This window comes from Pteropus medius, unplaced genomic scaffold (assembly GCF_902729225.1).
Source record: "Pteropus medius unplaced genomic scaffold, Ma_sr-lr_union100, whole genome shotgun sequence".
Classification (NCBI taxonomy): domain Eukaryota; kingdom Metazoa; phylum Chordata; class Mammalia; order Chiroptera; family Pteropodidae; genus Pteropus; species Pteropus medius.
The window spans coordinates 15,608,559-15,629,831 of NW_024351729.1; the positions used below are offsets into that span (position 1 = coordinate 15,608,559).

At 35.5% G+C, this 21,273-nt stretch overlaps 1 protein-coding gene across 37 annotated transcripts in view; it reads left to right on the forward strand.

The window, feature by feature from the left end:
- The first annotated feature begins 464 nt into the window (after positions 1-464).
- The window catches only part of MAP2 (microtubule associated protein 2), a 247,564-nt gene continuing 226,755 nt past the window's right edge, over positions 465-21,273 (forward strand). For 12 of the 37 annotated variants that reach the window (XM_039844622.1, XM_039844629.1, XM_039844630.1 and 9 more), the window contains exon 1: positions 466-669. The gene's annotated coding sequence lies outside the window, so the exon portion shown is untranslated. Of the gene's footprint in view, positions 670-3,200; positions 3,365-21,273 lie in introns of all 37 variants that reach the window. The other 25 variants (XM_039844614.1, XM_039844615.1, XM_039844610.1 and 22 more) reach the window with 7 other exon arrangements.

Sequence of the window (21,273 nt, forward strand, 5' to 3'; positions counted from 1 at the left end):
GTAGGGGTCTCCTCCCTGAGAGACTAAAAGCTGATTTTCTCAAGGACATCGATGAAGTCGGTCTGCCGGGTGCCTCCGTCTCAAGGGCGCAGGTCTCACTTTGTTTTTGTTGTTGGTGGTGGTGGTGGAGGGGAGCATTCTTTTGAGGGGCCCGCCGCCGCAGGCGCGCATGGTGGCGGTGGCTTGGAAGGCGCTCGGAGGCTGCCACCCTCGTCGTGCCCGCCGGGCGGCGGGCTGGCTGCAGCAGGAGGCGTGGCAGCCGCGCTCCCCCTCCCTGACACTGCGGCGGTGGCAGCGCCAGCCGGGCCACCGCCGGCGACCCGCGGGCAGAGTCGGGCGGGACTTGCGGGGCGGGGCGGCGGGGCGGGGCGGGGCGGGGCGTCCGCGCCCCGAGCCGGCGGCTGGGGCGGCGCGCAGACGGGGCCGAGCGCTCTGGCTGCGCGGGCTCTCGGCGGCCGCGGCGGCAGCAGCAGCAGCAGGAGCAGCAGCAGCAGCAGCAGCCGCAGCAGCATCCGCCTCTCTTTCTTTCCTTTCTGCTTCTTTCTCTCCTCTTTCTCCTTCTTCCCCAGTCCCGTCTCCCTCTCTGCTCCTTCTCTGGACGGCATTAGGTCCCCAGGGCCGTGAGCGGTGGCAGCGACGACCGCGGGTGCATCCATTTTCTGCGCCCAGGTAAGAGAGCCGTCCCCACCTCTGGTTCTATACAGGGCGCCTCTCCTTCTGCCTTGTTCACCCCGTGCAAGGAGCCTCAGCCAGGAATCGGGTGAGAATGGGCAAGGGGCTGTCTCCCCCGCTTTGTTTTGGGAGCAGGCACGGGTTGGCCGAACTGTCCATTCTCCCACCTGACGGAAGCTGCAGGTTCGGCCTCTCCAGGTGTCACCATGGAGTAGGGCACCGGGCGCTGCCACCTGGGCTCCAGATTTGTGGAAGGGTGTGCGACCTTGGTAGGTACCACTTTGAAACGCCCGGAAATTTACATCGGATTAGGATACCTGCCTTGAGAGCTAATATTTGTGTGGAAAAGACGCGTGAATTATTAAAAGATAGTGGGGAAAAAAGGATTTCGAGGTAGAGGATTGTTTTGTCCATCTGACTGCAGGGAATTGCACACTGAAGAATGAGTGAGTTAGGGAGCGTTGTCAATTTGAAATCATTTTCCCTGTTATTTTTCTAGAAACATCTGGAAGAGGAAGATTGATAAATATTTATAGTTTTAGGAAAATGAAAAATCAATGTCTGGTCGTATTGGAGGGCGGGACACGAAAAAATGAGTCTGGATGAGCTTGAGCATCCACGTAGTCTTTCTTTTTAAACTATGAGGGTGGAAAGCTGAATCTACGGTCCATTTACTATTTTATTTTTCTTTTAAAAAAGGTTTTTGTGGGTCTGCAGTACAGGATGCCTTGGTTCCTCAACCTATTCTTTTGTTTAAGGATGGAAATTTAGAGCAAGAGTGTGAGAGGAGCTAAGAGTGGGGAGGTGTGTGTTTGGGTGGGAGGGGGGTGGTAGTAAAGCGGTAGGGTCAGAAAAAAACACCCTTGACAACTGGAAGTTGATGTTATACTACTGCCTGGCGTTGGGATTGTGGGATTTTGTCAGAAAATAGAAAGCTTTCATTAGCAACAGGCCGGTTTGTAACAAATGCTGTGTGCCATCAGCTCTAAGTCCTCAGCATAATACTTCCAGGACATAGACCCTTTAAAACTGACACAATGTGAAAGGTTTTTGTTTAAATGCATACATATACATACTCATGCACACACATGTGCTTGTGCACACCACACACACATGTAATACCCTATGTACATAATATTGCAAAAAGGAGTGGGTACTTAAAAGACAAATCTTTAAAATTTATCTTTGAGTGTTTGGGAATTGTGGTATAAATGGAATTTTAGTGCAAAACAAAAAATATTGTTGGCGGTATATAATTTTGAATGTAAGGTGGAGGGATTGATTATTTTTCGTAAGGAACTAACTTCAATGTTAAAGGTATTATTTATTTTAAAAGGATCAGTCTGGGAGAGGGAATGATGACAAAGTGAAATTGAGGTTTGCAGCCGCAGTGAGGCGATGGAGAACAAAGCCTTTTATGTGAGCCATATTATGCAAAATGTCCCATACTTGAGCTGCAGGTACCAGCCCAGTATAAAACATAGCTCTGTCACCCTGTCATTTCGCTGTGGGCAATTACAAATTTTTTTTTTTTTTTGGCAATGAAAGTAGATTAAATAAATAAAAACTTATTAGAATGCCCAAAAGGCAGATTACAGTATTTCACCTGAATGTGACACAAAACACCCCTTTAACTGGGCAGTAGGCATCTATGTATTTATCAATTTGTAAATCATAGGTATCTCAATCACCCCTCCCCCTTCATGCACAAAAGCATCCTCCCACCAAGAAAAGGTGGAAGACTTTTTTAAAATAAAGAATATTATATTTGTGTATTTTAACATTGATTTCCTGATAATTCTCTCTAAATACCATAGGTTTACATCTGTATTCATGATTTGCATATTATCAGAGCTATTGTGCCTTTAGGATAAGTGGTATATGCTGTTTCTCTGTTCATGGTTTATTTAATTTTAATTTGTAGTATTTCATGGTTTACAATAATATTTAATTTATAAAAGTTTAAAAATAATTTACTCATAAGTAGAAAGTTGCTTAATATATATCTGGAGATCTAAGCAATTTAAAATATGAGCTTTTTTTTTTTTAAAAAAATGGTATTTTGATTACATTAATTTTTATTTTCTTTGTTTCTCTCCTTTTATTTTTCACCCCTGCCCTCTCTTGTCAAATAACCTGTGTCTTTCTGGCTGGCTGTGCTGTTTTAAGCTCCTAGTTATGTCTAGACTATCAAAAGCAGAACTAGTGTTCTCAGGAATTTCAAATTTAGGATTTGTTAATTCTCTGCACCAACTCTTTCTCAGGATAACTTGTTTACAGCACCTTCTCAGGGAGGAGAAGGAGAAAGAATTTGCTGAGAGAGCATGACCCAGTGAAACTGGCACAGCCATTACCTCATCATAGTAGCTACTTCAGATTCATTGAGAGAGCAAGCATCCTCTCAATGGAAACCAAACACCAGGAGCACACCCATCTCAAGGCAGAAGCCCTTCTCTTCCCATAGCAGCCTCCAGGAATGTTGCTTTCCTGAGGTTAAAGGGATATTTCTCTTATGTATTTCTTTTTAGGGCTCTTGAACTTGCTGCAAGTTCAAAAAATGCACCAGAAACGAAACTTGGCACAGAATCCTCTAAGCCTGAAGAAATAATTTCATTCCCTTACCACTTTTGGCTTAAATCAATGGAAAGTTTTTCTAAACATCAGGAAGGAGAAGAAAGAAAAATATTTGTTGGTCTGTTTTTTCATGTTTTCTTATGTCGTATTTTGTGTTGAATTTCACGAGCCAATAGATAACAGACTGGAATGCTGTGCTTTTGAGAACTGTAGCTGCACTGTTGGACTTTAAAATTAAATGGTTATTATGTTTGCTTAGATGTATACATGACAGTATGTGAATCTCTAAATTATTCACTGGTATCCATGTGAGACAGACCATATGAAACCAACCTGAGGATTTTAGTATTTAAATTGATTACTTGATTCATGAATTCTTTCCAATGCTTAGTTTCCTTTTGACAGTTAAGATAAAGAATCTTAAATAACAGTTATAGTAGATAACAACACTACCCTCAGGTCAATACTATACTCCTTAATGCTAAAAGCAGTCATTTAGGTAAGTCATTAGTAAATACATGAATCTCGTGATAACATTCTGAAATAGTCATAAGTTCCTTTGTCTCCTGATACATGCATTAATTTGCTGTTAAGCTGTTTGAGTTCATATCTGATTCTTTAAAATGTTAGTTCTTTTTTCTACTTTAATTATCTCTATACCTCTACTGTTATCATTGTCTTGGTCTACTCAGTCTAGACCTCGTGTATAGTCAGTATTTTGGTCATTTCACTGATTTTTCCTTTCCCTTCACTCCATTCTTTTTAATCTCATATTTGGATGTTAGGCTTCTCTAGGCACTTGGCTTCAATACTGTTATTCTCAAACAAATTAGCTTTTACTTTTCATTTAGGAGAGCATTTATTCCTATTTATTATGCATCTATTAAGTTTCTACTAGATGCAAGTTGTCATACTGGGGGCCATGTAAGGAGATACCAAAAAAAAAAAAATAGCAGACATGATCCCTGGCTTTAAGGAATTTACAAATACAGTTGGAGGGATTTGTTTCTTTTATACAAAACAGCATTCAAATGAGTAGCTGTTGTATTACAGATATGACACACAGTGCAAGAGACTGGAGGTAATGTTTTAGCTCCTCAAAGACAAGCTTTTGTGCATCAGTGATATAAATGCTCTAATATATACCTACTTTCTTTATTACACATATATATATTTAAATTAGAGGATAATAAAATATAACTCTCTTTGAGTGTGCATCATACACATGCATAATGCAAGCACTAACCATCTCTCACATGCTTCAATCAATCAGGGATAGAACGTGTCATTAAATGCTGGATAGCACATAAAAATTCTAATTCAGAGTAGTCTGAGAAAGAACTTTTAATATTCTGAAGGAATTATTAGTCCCAGGAATAGATTCCAGGCATGAAAGCAGTTAAAGAACTACAAAGTAAGAAATGGTACAAAAAGAATCAAAACTGAGGAAGAGGATTTGTGGAAAAGTTTGAGTGGTTGGGGGTAGAGGGTGATGATGAAGGAATGCAAATTCTCAGCTGTTACTAGTTGTCCATTTAGGATGGAGATGAGTTTTTGTCTAAGTGGGTGGAAAGGGAAGAAATCTGTTTTGTTTTTCTACCTCAACATAATATTTTGTCCATATCAACATAATATTTTGTCCATATCCCTCCCCAGTCATTACTATGAATTAAGGTCGTAGGCATTTATTGCAAAATTTATTAAGGATGCTTTTTGGAAGCAATTCTGCAGTGAATTTAAAATTTTAAAACAATGTGGACACCATTAGTTGACTTTTAATGAAAAACACTTTGAATTTAATTTTTGAACTTAATCTTTCCTGTTCAGGAGAGAGAAACTTTCCTTTGAGTGAGTGATAGCATTATAACTGATACTTTTTACTTATACGTTTTAGTGAAATTCTGTGGAAATTTAGACAAAAAGAGAGCTCAGGATTTCCTCTTTCAGTTAAAGTTTATATTATGGCCTTTGGGGAAAATTTAAACAATTTGTTTTCCTTTAGAACACACCAGAGGGGACAAATTTCAGGTGTGTGTATGTGTGTGTGTTTTGCTAAGCCTTTTAGAAAAAAATAATTTTACTTATAAGATCATGCGGCTTGACTTTTCCCTTCCTTTTTTTTTCCTTTCTTTTCTCTCACCTTTCCTTCCTTCCTTCCCTCCTTCCTTCCTTCCTTCCTTCCTTCCCTCCTTCCTTCCTTCCTTCCTTCCTTCCTTCAGCCTTCCTTCCTTCCTTCCTTCCTTCCTTCTATTCCTTCCTTCCTTCCTTCATTCCTTCCTTCCCTCCTTCCTTCCTTCCTTCCTTCCCTTCCTTTTCCTTCCTTCCTTCCTTCCTTCCTTCCTTCCCTCCTTCGCGCCTTTGTTTTATTTTTTAATTTTTCTCCTAATATATAAGAAACTTTTTTTTAAGTTTATTGGGGTAACGTTGGTTAATACAATTATATAATTTCCAGGTGTACATTATAATTTGACATCTGTATATTTTATTGTGTGTTTACCAACCAAAGTCTAGTTTCCTTCAGCTATGCTCCTTTGTTTTCATTTGTATTGACAAAAAAATCACTAATCATTAGAAAATCCAAATATGGTCTGATATTTTTATTGAACTCTATTTTCTATAATAGTATATTTCTCATTTAACATGCAGTTTTATACTGTCTTCTCCTTCTTGTCTCCATCCCTATCTTGGCCCTTTCTTTGATCTTGCCTTTTATATTCTCTAGCCTTGAATGATCTTTTTCTTGGTACCAGTCTTTGATCATGCTTTTTTTCTCTAGGAGGCCTTTCTAAATCTGGACGAAGTTACTATCTTGTTTTTTCATTTATTTGTACCCAAGTTTACCCAGTCTCCCTTATCTTATAGATAATTGCTCATCTCAACCCTGTGTCCTCACTAGCCTTCTTTACATTAGTTTTAAAAAATCTTGCAGGTAAAAATGGTACACCTATACAGATAATTGTTTTCAAATGAAAAGTTTGGTTAACTAACTGCTTTTTATGTTATTTTACTCACCTGACACCAAATAAAATGGTTTGACTGTTTTTAGAAATTAAGTCGACTAGTAAAGTCATTATGTGCCAGGCAGTCCATTGTCTGTCTTCATTTTATGCTAGTTAACTAACTTAATAAGTTGAGTACCAAGTACTCTGACCAATCAGTAAATGTTTGTGAGTGAAATTTATTTAGTTTCAAATAAAATATGCCTAATTACATTGCTCTATACAACATCATCATTAGCCCTCTTGAATCCATCTCAAAATGATCGTTAAGACATAGTGCTTGACTATTCATGAGTATATTTCATCATTTAACTGTCTATGTCTTTCACACTTAAAACAAACTCACAAGTAAATGTATGAACAAACCCTATTAAAGATAGAATAATTATGCCAATGTGAACTGTTTATATTACTTTAAGTATTGTTGGATTTATAGTTGGCTATCTTGTATGGTAACAATTTAACAATACTGTGTTATATTGTTAATGGACAGCAGTGCAATTCTGTAATGAGCTGGCATGAGAAAATGTTTCTCAATTTTATCGGCTAGAAAGAATGATTCAGCATCATTTTCATTGGCATTAAGGCAATGAAATAATGCTCACCTTTGAAATGTTATTATTTGGGTATTGTACCTTTCAAACTTATAATTCAGTCTTTTCTTAAGAGTATGCATTTTTCTATGTCAAAACAGTATTTCAACAATATACTCTGCCTATTTTTTCTTGGTGTTTATAAGAGATACCACATTCCTTTGGTTTTGGGATTTAGTTATGAATTCTTTTTACATTAAGATGAAATCTAGTATAGTTAGGAAAAGATCTCATTCTTTAATTTGCTACACATACTTATTATTTGTTGTTTGAACAAAAATTGCAATCTGTAGCATATGGTTTCTTTGCTCAGTGGACCATAGTATGGAGTCATAGTACCTGCTGTACCAACTTAGCCCATCAAATTTGTCTACTCTATGTTTTACAAAATAGCATGGTATTTATGCCGTCGCGTGTGTGTGTGTGTGTGTGTGTGTAATAATAATCTTCTAAGATAGAGTTAGCCTTTTAAAAATATGGCATTTTTCATAGTTAAGATAAATTTTTATGCAATTAGCTGGTTTAAAGAAAATTAAAAACTATACTGTGATGCTCCACATGAGAACATTTGGTATTAAGCACAATTTTATAGAAAAAAACAATGATATAGATACTTATTAATGAAATCAAGTTGGATGAGTTTCAAACTATTATTTTTCTGTTTGAAGAGATATGGTCCAGATTCCATTTTTCATTATTGAAATCAAATGGTAAAACTAAATATTGTGCTCAAAATCAAAGTAATTCCATGTTGATCAAATGCTCTAACTTGAAATACTGGCCATTTAAATTTATTTTCTAAGAAGCACAGGTGGCACTGCTTTTGCATAGAAAATGGAGTTTATCTTCATTTAAACAGAAGCCAGAATTGATGGAATTTAGAAATTCTGCTGCCAATAAAACATTAAGAAAGCACTAAGCAATCCTATTGAAAGCCAAATCTCTTACAAAACAACAAAGTGAGTATGATCTAGGATTTATTTAAATGCACGTGGGTGGTGGTTGTTGCAAACTAAAGCTTGCCTCATTCATAGATTGAATAATAAAAATTATTATAGACCACGGAGTGGCCTTTGGTGAATTGAGGTTGTGTGTTTGTTTGTTTGTTAAGTGCTTATCACTTTCAGACTCAGTCACTGGGTTTATGATTTTTGCCTCTTTTGTTATGAATAGGACTACATTAAATGAGGGTAGTCAATATCAAAATTGGAAATTATGAAAACTTTGTACAAACCGGAACAGTATCACTTCCCTATTTCAACCCCTTCCCAAAGATTATTGTGAGGGTTTGTGATAAGAATACAAAATTAAAAAATTAAAAAAAAATTTAAAAAATTAAAAAACTGATATTGAAAATGAGTAAACTGGTTTTTAATAAAATCTTCTTTTTTGCTTCCTAACATGTTTATAGTCTGTATAACAGTGTAGCTTTTTGTAACTCTATTAATTAGTAGCTTAGAAGGATAATATGCTTACACATCTGGAAACATAAAATATCTTAAAATGTATTCTTTTATGTTTTAGACCCATGACAGAAGGGAGATCAGTTCTCAACACTTGTGAATTATATATGAATTAGATGATATTTGGAGGGGAAGAGGGACTATCAAGATCAAATGGTGTGAATCTTTGATGTATATATAAATAAACCAGGACAAGGAGTGGTTGACTGATTTTTCTAGGGTCACGAGCAGGGGAACCCTGCTGATGACTCAGTCATTCAGGCTCAAACTTAGTTCTTGGTCAGGGGTGATGGTGAGGGACCATCCCATTTTGACTCTCCGTTCCAATTCTGGTTATGTTCCTGTTCTCTGAGCTAAGGGTGGAGTGAGGTGACGGTCATACCGGCCCAACTTTGTGACTCAACTGTGACTTTCACATGAATATAAAAGAGGGAGGGACTCAGAATTCTAAGGCCTACATGCCAGCTACATGCCAGCAACACTACTGAAAGTAGTGAGACTAAGCCTGATCCAGAGAACACTGGCCATTCTTAAGACAGAGGTTTAAAAATTCTTTGGGGATGTGTGCTCAAACTTAAGGTACTTGAAAAGCCAAGGAGCTTTTCTTTGAACTTGAACTGTCCATACTGATGCTCCCAGATTGATCGAGTCTGTGTTTAAACTTAGGGAATCCAACAAAAATAGCCACATTGAAACTTCTTTTTCTGACCCATAGAACCATGAAATGTTCTCAAAAATAGCTTTCCTTTTTGTGTCCCCTAGCTTTAACATTTTTTTTTTTTTTTTAGCTAAAATGAACTGAGGTAGAAAAGCTGTGGGCCTCTGTGTTTGTGCCCGCTTGCTCTTATTTTCCTACTCTTGTACGTCTTCCTGTTTCTCTGCCTCTGTTGCTCCATCCCTCTTTTTTGCTTAGTCCAAGGAGACAGCAATTTAAATAAGAATTAGCTGTTTCCATAGTTACTGTGTTCAGTAGAGCTTTACCTGCACCCACACTGCTTAGGCATTGTAGAGTCTTAAGTTGACAAATATTTGAAAGCCAGGAAGAGCATCTTGGAGGAGAGAAACTAAGCAGAAACCATGCTTAAATATTTAAAGAGAAACATGTTCCTAGTCAGTGAAAACTGAAACTATACCACTGACTAGGAAATGAAGGAATTCTTATGTCACTCTTCTGTTAGAGAATGTTACATGTTATGTTTTAAACATGTGATGAACATGTTTAATCACCAATCAGAACTGTTTTATCCCTGAGTAGACAGAATTCCTTAAAATATTTACCATGCACACTTGTGAAAGAACAGGCTGTGTATATTGTCGTCTCCTGAAGTATCTTTATTTTGAGTGATAAATACAGGACAAAAACCATCTTAACCACATACCAGAAGTCTACACTTATGAAAGCAGATCTCTCAAGGTAAGATATTCTGTGCTCTTCATCTTAGATGTGGTTTATCGAATTTGATAGTCTAAAAACCTAAGTGATCTATAAAGAATTAAAATAATACCTTTTAGTAAATGATGCTCTTACTTGAGAAGGATTTACTCCTTGTCTTTCTTCCACTTAAATCTCAGGCTAGTGAGTTCTAAGTATTTATAATATCATGGTCTATAAATTATTCAGTTATTTATTTGGCAAATGGTTATTGAATCCCTAATATACGGCAGAATCTTTTCTGAATATATAGGATATTGGAACAAACTATACATATTCCTGCCCTCATGGAGCTTATATTCTAGTAGCTGGAGACAGAAATTAGCAGATAAACCAATACGAGGGTGAACATTTCAGACAGGGAAAAGGAATAGGAAACAGAAACACACAGTAGAACTTGTCTCAGGTGGGATAAGCTGTCTTCGGAGACATGACTAATGAGAAGTAGTCAAGCATAAGAATATTTGGAGGAAGAGTTTTCAAGCCAGAGGTTAACAGCAAAAGCAATGACCCTGAAGCAGGAAGAAGCCTGGCGTATTTTAGAAACAAATACAAGGCCAATGGCACTGGAATCTAATGATCATGGCAGAGGGTGTAGAACAGGAGATCAGAGCAGAAGGCAGGTACTGGGACACATAAGTCTTATGGACCATGACTTTTATTTGACTTGCTGAACATTCTAATTTTTAAGGTAGTAGAAGGAGAATTTTTATGAACATCTCATAAACGCTTTCAAACATTAATTACATCTTATAAATTGCTATAAATGCATCTGTATCTTATTCACTAATGTGTTAAATCACGAAAGAGAAATTTAGAAAATCAGAAATCAGTGGTGGAGACAAAATTACACTTTTGTTAACCTGCCTTAATATAATTCTCTAAACATAGATAACCTAAAGCATGTCATTTCCTTTAGATTTTGGAGAATTACATGTATAAGTAATTTTAACCCCTTGTAGCCTTTTTTTTTTTGTACCCCAAACTAAGATATTTTTTATTTAATACAAATCTGAACAGAAACGTACAAGTAGAGAGAAGTACTCACAAAAATTATTCCAGTTTCAATATAAATGTGTTCTTTGGCTATTTCCCCCCATAGCAGCTTTTGTTGTAAACAAGGCCAGGTGCCAAGCAACAACCACCATGGTATTGAGATTTATAAATAAATTAAATAACAGAATAACACATATTTGTTTCTTAGGGGCAGTGGCCTAAATCTCCTGAGAATTTAGTAAGTGAGCTGATCCAATTTCAAGATGATCTTGAAAGAATAGTATGTCCTATACATGTTATGCAGATTCAGTGGAGGGAGTTATATCACCACGTGCAGAAGCTAAAGATTTCATGTGGGAAGCAGGACATGGACTTGGGCTGCCTAAATGGCTGGGTTTGGAAAAGTGCCCAGGTAGAACAATAGCAAAAGCAAAAACACTGAGGTGACAATGAGCAAGGCAAACCAGATTGCTTTTGGAGAAGAGTGGAATAGGTAGGTGGTCTTGTATTTCTAGAGATCCTTACTTACTGGGATTAGTAGGAGTTTTGGTTTTATCATAAGTCCATTGGAGTCATTGAAGGATTTTGACCTGGGGAGTGGCATGAAAAATATGATGACACATTTGAGAGGACAGAGTAGCAGGTCTAGAATTTCTACATATGATGTGGCATGGAGACACCATCCCTTTAGTGTAAGAGACCAAGGGACTTGTTTGGGAGCTATGGTTGCAGACTTTTTCTGAAACTATTGAGAAAATATCAGTACCAAAGAATGAAGGTGGAAGATGTTGGTAAGATAGAATGAGGAATATCAGCTCTCTGACATCTTCAGACAGATGTGAGATAGCCAAAAGGGTTAGAAGCCATGTAGAACCGTAGTAAGTGAATATAATGAACTCCTAGTGGGGTTATGTCACATGCGTGCAAAATATGTATTTTTAACAGGACATTGGCTTTAGATAACAAAGTTTTCCAAAGGACAAATTTTAGTTCAACTCCTCTTCTGATTTCTAGGCCACATTGGAAATATTCTCCATGGCTTCACAAATTAATTTTATAAACAGTTCTTGAAAATCAATGATATATGTGTATAATTAAGTAAATAAATTTTCTTGCAAAATGTTGCAAATGCATTTTTGTTAGCTACTTATTTCTGATTTTAAATATTTGCTTTCTGAATATATTTAATATCTTTATGACTAATATCATATGGCAGGGGTTGACAAGCAAATCTGTAAAGGGCCAGGTAGAAATTGTTTTAGGCTTTGTGGGCTACGTTCAGTCTTTGCCAGAATTACTCATCTCTGTTCTTGTAGCAAGAAGACAGTCATAAACAAAGTGTAAACAAATAGGCATTTTAGTGTTTCAATACAACTTTATTTACAAAATCAGGTGACAGGCCCATTTGACCCAGGAACTGTAGTTTACCAACACCTGGCATATATTGTCATGGTTGCACATGAGTCTAGACAATGTCTTTGAAATTATAATAACCATACTTTTAAGAGGTCATAAGTATATGAAGGTTACATAAAGACAATAGTTACGTATTTCCCTTTACGAAGACCAATGCGGGGAATTTTTAAATTTCTCTCAACTAAGAACATATTAGAAACTGGAGACCTTGTCCTAAGCCACTGACTTGGTTTTATTATGTGGATACTGGCTATGTTTTCATTTTTTTATTGGTTTCTAGAAACCTCAGGATAAAACTGTGTCCCACTATAAGTAACAGAGTAGAACCTATGGTATACATTTCACATGCTAACTTTTTCATGATTTATTTTCTTATAATTTCCCTTTGTCCTATTTTTTAAAAATAGTTTTTAGAACAAGGTAAGGTACAAGTAAAGCTGCATTCTATATTTCATCAAAGATCCACTTTTAATTAAGTCTATGATCAGAGCATTTCTTACTTTCCAGGAGTAAAGGTGGCGTGCTGTTTTAGCCATGTTCTACTCTTAAGTTGGGACAGATTGCATTGCTTTTGTTATTCAGTTTCCGTAACTGAAATCATTTTCTCAGAAATAAACTGTAACTTGTGTGCGAATATGCTATTGGAGAACATTTATTAAATCTTTTACTCTCACACTTAAAAATGTGATGGGATGGGTTAGTTGTTTCTGAACATTTCTCTGCGTTTGTTGTCACAAATGCATTTCAAACAATTTTTCAACTCTCAGGACCTCAGTGGCCCTGGTAGGAAATTGCTAAGACCCAAATTTTCTCTCTTAGGAATGCATGACCATGGAAATATTCTGAGGATTAGAATTCAGATATTTAAACACTCTTTTCTTTCTCTCCAGAATACTGCATGAGGTTTTCTTATTCCAAAGTGAAATCTGGTCTTCGTGGTATAATGAACTATGAGTTTTGAGTTTTTTATTTTGTTTTAAATATTCTTCATGTGAAATGCTGCTGTTGCCTTCTAATTTTACTAATAAGTCTTGTTAATACATTGGAATTAAATAGATTAATTTTGACTCTCCTGTCAAATTAATAGTGAGATATATTTCTTTGACTCATAGAAATAGTATAATGGACAAGAGAGTTCTTCATGTGACCTTTAGCCTGAAGAGTATGCTATGAATTCAGTATGACTTGATAACGATTCTTAGACATAATCAAGGGGAGTGTCATGGGAAATGACAGTGTTCTTTTTTAAAACTTAAGAAAAATAGAGAGAAGAATACCATACAAGAAAAAGATAAGTTAGAAAGCCCCGGGTGGTTAGATAATTGAAGGTTCATTCCATCTTTTCAGTACTTGTGTTTTAGATTACTAATTGTTTCTCTCTAATCGTATGGTTTAGCATCAGAGAATCGGAAATTATAACAAGTTGCATTTCAGTCAGATTGGAACATAGACATAATGTGGGTGATAGGCCTTAAATATATGCAGAATCAGGTTTTAATGAATAATAGCATTGCCCAAGCACAGTTATAGGGATCCAAATAGGCATGATCATGTACTAATTTTATTTTAGTAAAATGTATAAAGTATCTCAAATATTAGCAAGAAGGTCAGATTAAGTAGTACTAAGTTAGTCATAATGAAAGATGGAATTGTGTTTTCCTAAAATGAATTCAATTTGAATTTCTCATGGCCAAAAGAAAACAATTCACATTTAATTGTAGAAATTGGATGTTTATAAAAGTAGGTCTGTAATGAAGGATGTAAATGGGGTATGCATATTTAACCTTGAGAACATCCTCTTTACTGTTTTAAAATAACTATTTCATGGTAAAAATTGCTTAGGGTTTCTGTATTAGGTGGTTTATTTTTTTTTTCATATCACAAAACATCAAAACACAGGAGCAACCAGCCGATTTTTAACAAATAAAAATAACCATGACTTTATATCTTGTGAATAACTCCACTGAACTTACGCAGCATTCTTTTTTTTAATTTTTTTTTCTGAGAGGAGAATGAGGAAAAGATTTTGAACAACAGCAATTGCTTTTCCCAAATTATTGTGTATCTCAGAGGTTCTTAGACCTTTAGAGAAGGCTGTGTATGTGGAGAATTTACTCCCTTTGGTGAGCTGAGGAGCTCTGGTTTAGGCCAAGACACGTCTGGAAAATGCTCCTGGTCAGAAAAGTGCTGTTGACTAAAAGTGACACTTAGGCCATTCCGGACTTGTGTCAAAGAGTCCTCAAGAGTGAAAATTAACCTCACGATGTCACAGCTCTTTGCTCAGAGAGCTGTAAATCTGTGGTCAGATTTACTATTACATATCATCTTCATAAAATCTAGGTACACGTGTATCCACAGACAGGATGCAGTTAACACAGAAATAGTATTTCAATTTGAGATATCTATGATATACAGTTAGTTGTAATATAATATAATGATAATACAGAAATGGACCCTTTGTTGGAAAAACCTATACTAACTTTAATAAGAATTTCATTTTATACTTAAATACGATTTACTGAGTATTACTCTGTTGCTACTTAAGTTAATAAAATTTAAAAGTTAAACATTTGAAATTGTAAATGAATCTTATGATGACTCATCACTGAATGTCTATTAAGGTTTCTTCTTCATTTCTGAGGTTAGAGAGGATAAATAGATAACGGGAATAATATGACGATCATTTTGTATAACTCCAGCTTTACATTACATTGTTATTTCTGGCAGCCCAGGTTGCTGCTCTGTTTTATTTGCCATTTATTATAAGACTACACACTTGATTACCTAATTCCACAACTACCTGTGATTGCTAAGGTCCACATATATTAAAATCTATACTCCTTTGAGCAAGATGCTATGTGTGTGTGTGTATAATTTATCAAAGGCAACTGTCTTGCCATAGACTCATAAAGAAAGTATCTCCACCCCCCACCACCCCTACCCCTGCCAAAATATGATCTCCTTGGCTCTGTTTCATTATTTTTAAAATGAGGATAGTTGCCAAAAGATCTCTTAAGTTTTTGTTTTTGTTTTAGATTTAAGAATCTGGAAGTCAAATTAGAACTATCTTTTAGGACAATTTATTTGTTCTCAGGAAGTGAAAGAGTGAATAAAATGCTCTATGTGCCACAATTGTAGTTCTGTAAAAAAGGCAATGCTGACAGATGTAAACAGATGTGTGTGTGTATGTATACATATATATAATGTCTATTGTCTGTGGGTCATGTTAGTCATTCTTAAACAGCTGGAAACTAAGTAGCTATAGCCCCTTTAGACAAAAAGCTGAGCAGTTCACAAAATTTTAAGTCAATGTTAAGTCATCCTAGTAGTCTGGGGATATACGACATGAATAGGCATGATCAATGCATTGAATATATTTGAAAGAGGATGTAAATGAGAATAATATCTTACAGACTCATTTTATTGTTTATTATAGTATACACAATAACTTTATCATGATAAATTAAAAACTATTCTATTACATTATGTTTAGCTATCTGTATCATTGTATGTAAGCTATATACATTTCATATAATAGTTCGCATATTAAATATTTATCTTTGAAAAATTCAATAGTTTTATTTTTGTAGTATAGAATATGATATGTTAGTCACTATTTAATTTTTATTTGCTTGTTTGTACAATATCTACAGGAAACACTCCCAGCCAAGAAAATTGTGTGGATCAAGGGAGTGGCTAATAAATTTTTGAATGAATGAATGAATGAATGAATGATTTTTAAAAAGCTAGTTTAGAATCTCAAAAAGTTTAACAAAACTCATTTGGTTTTAAACCAAAAAGGAAATGATGAATGTTTTTAGGTGGTAAGTTCTGAAGGAATCAACATCTCTCTCTTTAAAAGCAGACAAACAAACCCATGTGTCTGAAATACTCAATCTTTGCCTTTGTTTATGGCCCAGAAAGCTTTATCACACTATACTCTTTCTGAGACCTTGGGAAAGTCATTTGATTCTCTGTGCCTCAGTTTTCTAATATACAAAATGAGGGGATACATTTAATTGTCTCCAAGACCACTTCCCATTCTATGGTTAATTGGAAAATCATTGCATTATTTCACACTTCTGCACAAATCAGTTTGTCATGTTAGGTAGCTATTTACCCAGAGAAAATTTCAGGGATTGGAATGCTGAATGAACAGATAAGTTTTTTTGTTAGGGAAAACTGAATGTCACAAAGAAAGGTTGGAATTAGGAGGCACCTTTTAGAGAAACAAATCTACCTATTGTGAGCACCTACTCTATCTTCAACAAATGTGTATTAAGAACTAGTTATGAGCCTCCAACCGTGATGAGCTATGTTAGCAGCACGAAGGAGAAAACAAGAATGCATTCTTACTCTTCAGGAGCCTATTACGGAATTGAGGAAGACAGCTGTCTCACAGCTTTTGGATAACTAAACAGGATATAAATAAACACTTATCACATCACTAATTTACCTGCTTAAAAGTACTTGGGGGAGGAAACATGTATGTGAATGCTTTATATAGGAGCCAAGTCATAATATGGTTATGTGTTAAGGTGAGTGATACAAATAATTAGAGCCGTTGGGAAGATGAGACTGAGCAAGTCTTTAGGAAAACATGGATGCAGCTCTACAGGCTTGGCAGATATTTGCCCTTCCTGTAGTTGGTGTGGATTCTAAGAAGAAAAAGAGTCATTTTTGAAAAAAATATTTTGCAATTAAAAGGCAGTGAACTGTTTTATTCACTGATATATATGATGCCATGTTTTATTTCTTTGTAAGTCTTAAAGCAATCCGTCAGACTTGTGGATAGAACGCTTCTCATGAATCCTTTAAATTTTGTTAACTGCAGATCTACCAATGTCCATTTAAATTTTCTGAGAATGTAAGATCTTTGGAAGACATGAGACTTTGGAAAGGAAGGGAAGAAGAAGGAGGTGTGCCCAAAGGATTTATTGTACCATTTTACAATGCAGAGGCCAGCTGTTTTGGAACTAGAATAAAAATGTAAATTATCAAAGGGGAATAATGAGAGCCATTCCTTTAAGGCAGTGCCCAGTACAATCACATAAGAAATGTGTTTGGGGAGATTTTTACTATGCAAAAGTCACAAATGATGAACTGAAAGGCTGCAAGGGAAGTGATCTACAAGGAACTAAATGGACACAACCCGCAGATTGTCTAGTACTCTGGGTGGTTGAATTAATTGAGGAATAGACCTTCAGTTCTGCTGGGACCGAGTCCAAATCACAAGATAGCTTAAGAACTCACTGCATCAGTAGCATAGCAAGACTGTACATTGATTGAACTACAGCGCTGGCATGAGTTGCATTTCAATTCATGTGGTTTTATGAATCACAACAGAGGTCGAGTACAATGTAGACAGTCAGTGGGAACAAAACAGACACAAGGGAACAAAATGGAAAGATTATATATGAGCTTGGTCAGGATTTTCTATATTAACTATAGGACGAAGAATCCACGGAAGCTTTCAAATTCAAGGATTTTCCCAAATAAATGAGTTTTTATTATATTTTTTAAGTGCTTCAGAAAAAGTCCAATGGACTACGTAACTCACACAGGTTTATGTTTATTCGAACTAATCTTCTAATCCTAATAGTTAATGTCAATCAGACCTCATGGTTCTATAATGAAAAAATCAAATATCAATGAGGAAAATAAAAATGTAAATATATAAAATTTATAATTGGATTTTACACAAATTTTGAAAGCGGGGGAATAAAACAATTTTAAATTCTAAAATTTTGGGATACGGGGGCTTTATACACATTTCCTTGAAACACCGATCAATGATTTTGCCTTTTATATGACCATAAAGTTTTTATGGGCTTGTGAATAGTTTCTGTAAGTGTCCAAACAGCTAAAGATCAGATTGAAGTTAATTCCTGAAATAATAAAGGGGTTTGATTGATTGGCAAATGAGTATTTAATTACCAACTTAAATTTTGGCACCCCAGTCCCCCACACTGTTTTGTTTAGGTCCATGACTTTTTCTGTATACACTCTTGCTGGTTGATATATTCCATTTGCAAAGCTTTAACAATGACCCGTATTCTGATAACTCTGTAATTTGTATCTCCAGTTTGGGCTTCCTCTCTGAGAGTCAGACTCATATACCCCATTGTCTGCCAGGTGGCTTTACCTTGATTCTGTAGGCACCTGAAATTCAACATGTTTATTATGAAACTTATTTCAATATCCATCCTGCATTCCTCTTAAAGTCCCTGTTTTAGATAAGGGAACTGTTCCAAGTCAGAAACCAAAAGTTACCCTAGTCTCCTCATATATCTCCCAAATATACATGTCTTTACATTTTGTTCATCTCTACTCTCAATGAATTGGTCCTCTGAAATACAGCAATTGATTTCCTGCCTCTAGTCTTTTCCCATTAAATACAGTCTTTATATGAACCCAGGTGGTATATGTAAACTGTTTACCTATCCAGCTCACTCTTCTGTTCAAAATCTTTTCTTCTTTGACTTTTTAACAAGGCTAGAAAGCCATGCAAATCTGTAAATATGCTATCTCTTCAATCTTATTGTCAACCACTCCCTGCCTATGTTTTTGACCTTCCTCAAAACTACCAAACGACTGTAATTCTCTACCCTTTACTTGCTCTATTCTTCCCATTGTAGGTTTCTTCCCCCATGACTAACTGCTTTTCATCATTCAAAACCAGATTAGCTTTTGTATTTCTCTCTCTCTGAATATGCTTCTTGAGGGAATGAACTCTCCTGTTCATCTTTGTATACTCTATAACTTTGCAGGCTGTCTGGCATATACTACACATAACTCAGCAATTATTTATGGAACTGAACAATGCTGGTTTATGGATCTGTTTAGCTTTTTGCTATTGTTTACTTTGGTTACATGGATGTATATCTACTGCATTGAGTTTTCATCCAGGGAGCTAATTTCAGTTGAATACTTTGGTGTACCAAGTATTTTTATCATGCTCCCAATCTCTTCACCGCCCATGGCCAAAAAGTAGTTGTTTAATTTTTCTACCCAACCCTGGGTAGGCTCTGAGCCTCAGTTTTTTCACCATAGATGGTTCCAATCTCAAAGGGTTCTCGTGAGAGTTAACTGTGACAGAGAGCTAATCTGAGGCACAGCATTAGAATTCAATAAGTATTCAGTGAGTTTTTAGAAAAAATTGAAGAATCATAACACTTTTTGAATTGTTTTATCACGGCTATTGGAAAATAAAGGAAATTAGGACCTCCGACTTTAAGCCTTTCTTGGGAACTAAAATATGAAATTTATGTGTCTATCACATTAAATATTTCTTATTTTTATTCAAGGATTAATTATATTGCTGTCTCACTGAATATGAAAATTAATAATTTATGCCTAAATATTTAGTGAACATTTTGCAATACTAATTAGTATTTTGTAATTAAAAGTTTCAAATTACATGCTACTTGGGGCTGTCAGGTCAAATATAAACATACATTCCAATTATATCTAGCCAGTCAGTATTACATATGGTGAGGCAGAGCCATTGGTCTAAAATTAGAACTCAAACTGGGTTGATACTTTTAATCAAGATCTTAAGTAAATTTTTGATTGCAGGTTAATAAAATTACTTTAAAATAGTTTGTTAGAGGGAAAATAAAAATTAAAGCATAATTCAGATTCCATTACAATAACTTCTACATTAGTATGTAAATAACTTAATTAACCCAGAGTTTAATTATAATGAATTTTTTTTTCAAACTGAGTCATCATTGAAACTTAGTTTGCTATTCAAATATCCTTTGAAGAAATGTGAGAAACATTTGCTTTCTGCATTAGAAATTTTTAATTGGGAACGATTTTTAAAACAGCATATATTTAAATACTAAAAAATTTTATAAAATGCCACACTTTCAGAAAAGTGTTTGGTCGTTACATTTAAAAATGCATAAATCACTGCGATAATGAATGGGTTACCACATTAATCTGAAGATGTTGATCATTTAAGTTTGAATGCAACATTGTTTTTGCCTGATTCTGTAATCAGCAAATTTCCCAAGAACTATATGGCTTTAAAGCCTTTGGAATTAGAAAATAATATTCCTGGATCATTCATATTTGGGTTTATAATCTTTGAGAATATTCAGATTGTGATACCTCGTCCGTAGTGTCTAGTTAGCTTCACTTAAAAATGGTTCCTACAATTAAGAAATTTTAAAAATCACTAATAAAGCACAATCCTATTCTAGTACATCTAATAGTCAAAAGGAGCATTAATATATTATTATTTTTAAGCTCTCTCGAGAGATTTATGTTTACGCTTTATATTTTATAACACTGATTATGAGATACATAATACAAATCACTAGGCAGTGGCAATAGTGAATATCAGATGAAATTAAAAACTACATCATAATCATCATTCAGAATAGATTGACAGGGTGTCTGGTTTCAGTGTTTGGGTTTTCTTAAAACTTTAAAGCTATGCGTGGCACAGATTATTTAGCAGAGAAATTACAACACATTTAAAACATGTAACCAAAAATGTGGGTGGTGCCAAGAGGAAATTGGTGCTTTTCTTTCTTATGGAAAAGCAAAAATTACTCAGAACACAAGACCCTGCTGGGCACATAGATAGTCTGCATTAAGAGAGTAGGATGTCATTTTTATGTAACATCTTAACTGGGATGACTTATTAAATATGATCAAGAAAATCATGTTCTACCAAGAGGACTAAACTTGAGAATAATAATTAGCATTGGCAAATCATTCAGCCACCCACATCTTCCAAGAAAATTACTCATAATAGCAATCTTACATTGAAGCATTAGCAGCATGTTTTAATAATATGTGGGATTAAACTCCACAAGGAAACATAGCAGTTCTTTTCTTTTTGTCGTAGACCATAAAACATATTGTAAACTAAAGAACAAAAAAGCCACTTGTTTTTTGACAATCATAACTTAAGTACCTGCTTCCTGCCCATTACGAAATACCATAAAAAAAATCAGTATTCCATCACAATATTCATCTGTAAGATGCCAAATGCCCAAATAATAGAATATATTTAGATTTGATGGGTAATTGTTTAAAACTTTTCAATTTAAGGCCATCATATAGTTATAAGCTTGACGTGTTTTTAGAAAAGTAATTAAGAAAAGTGTCAC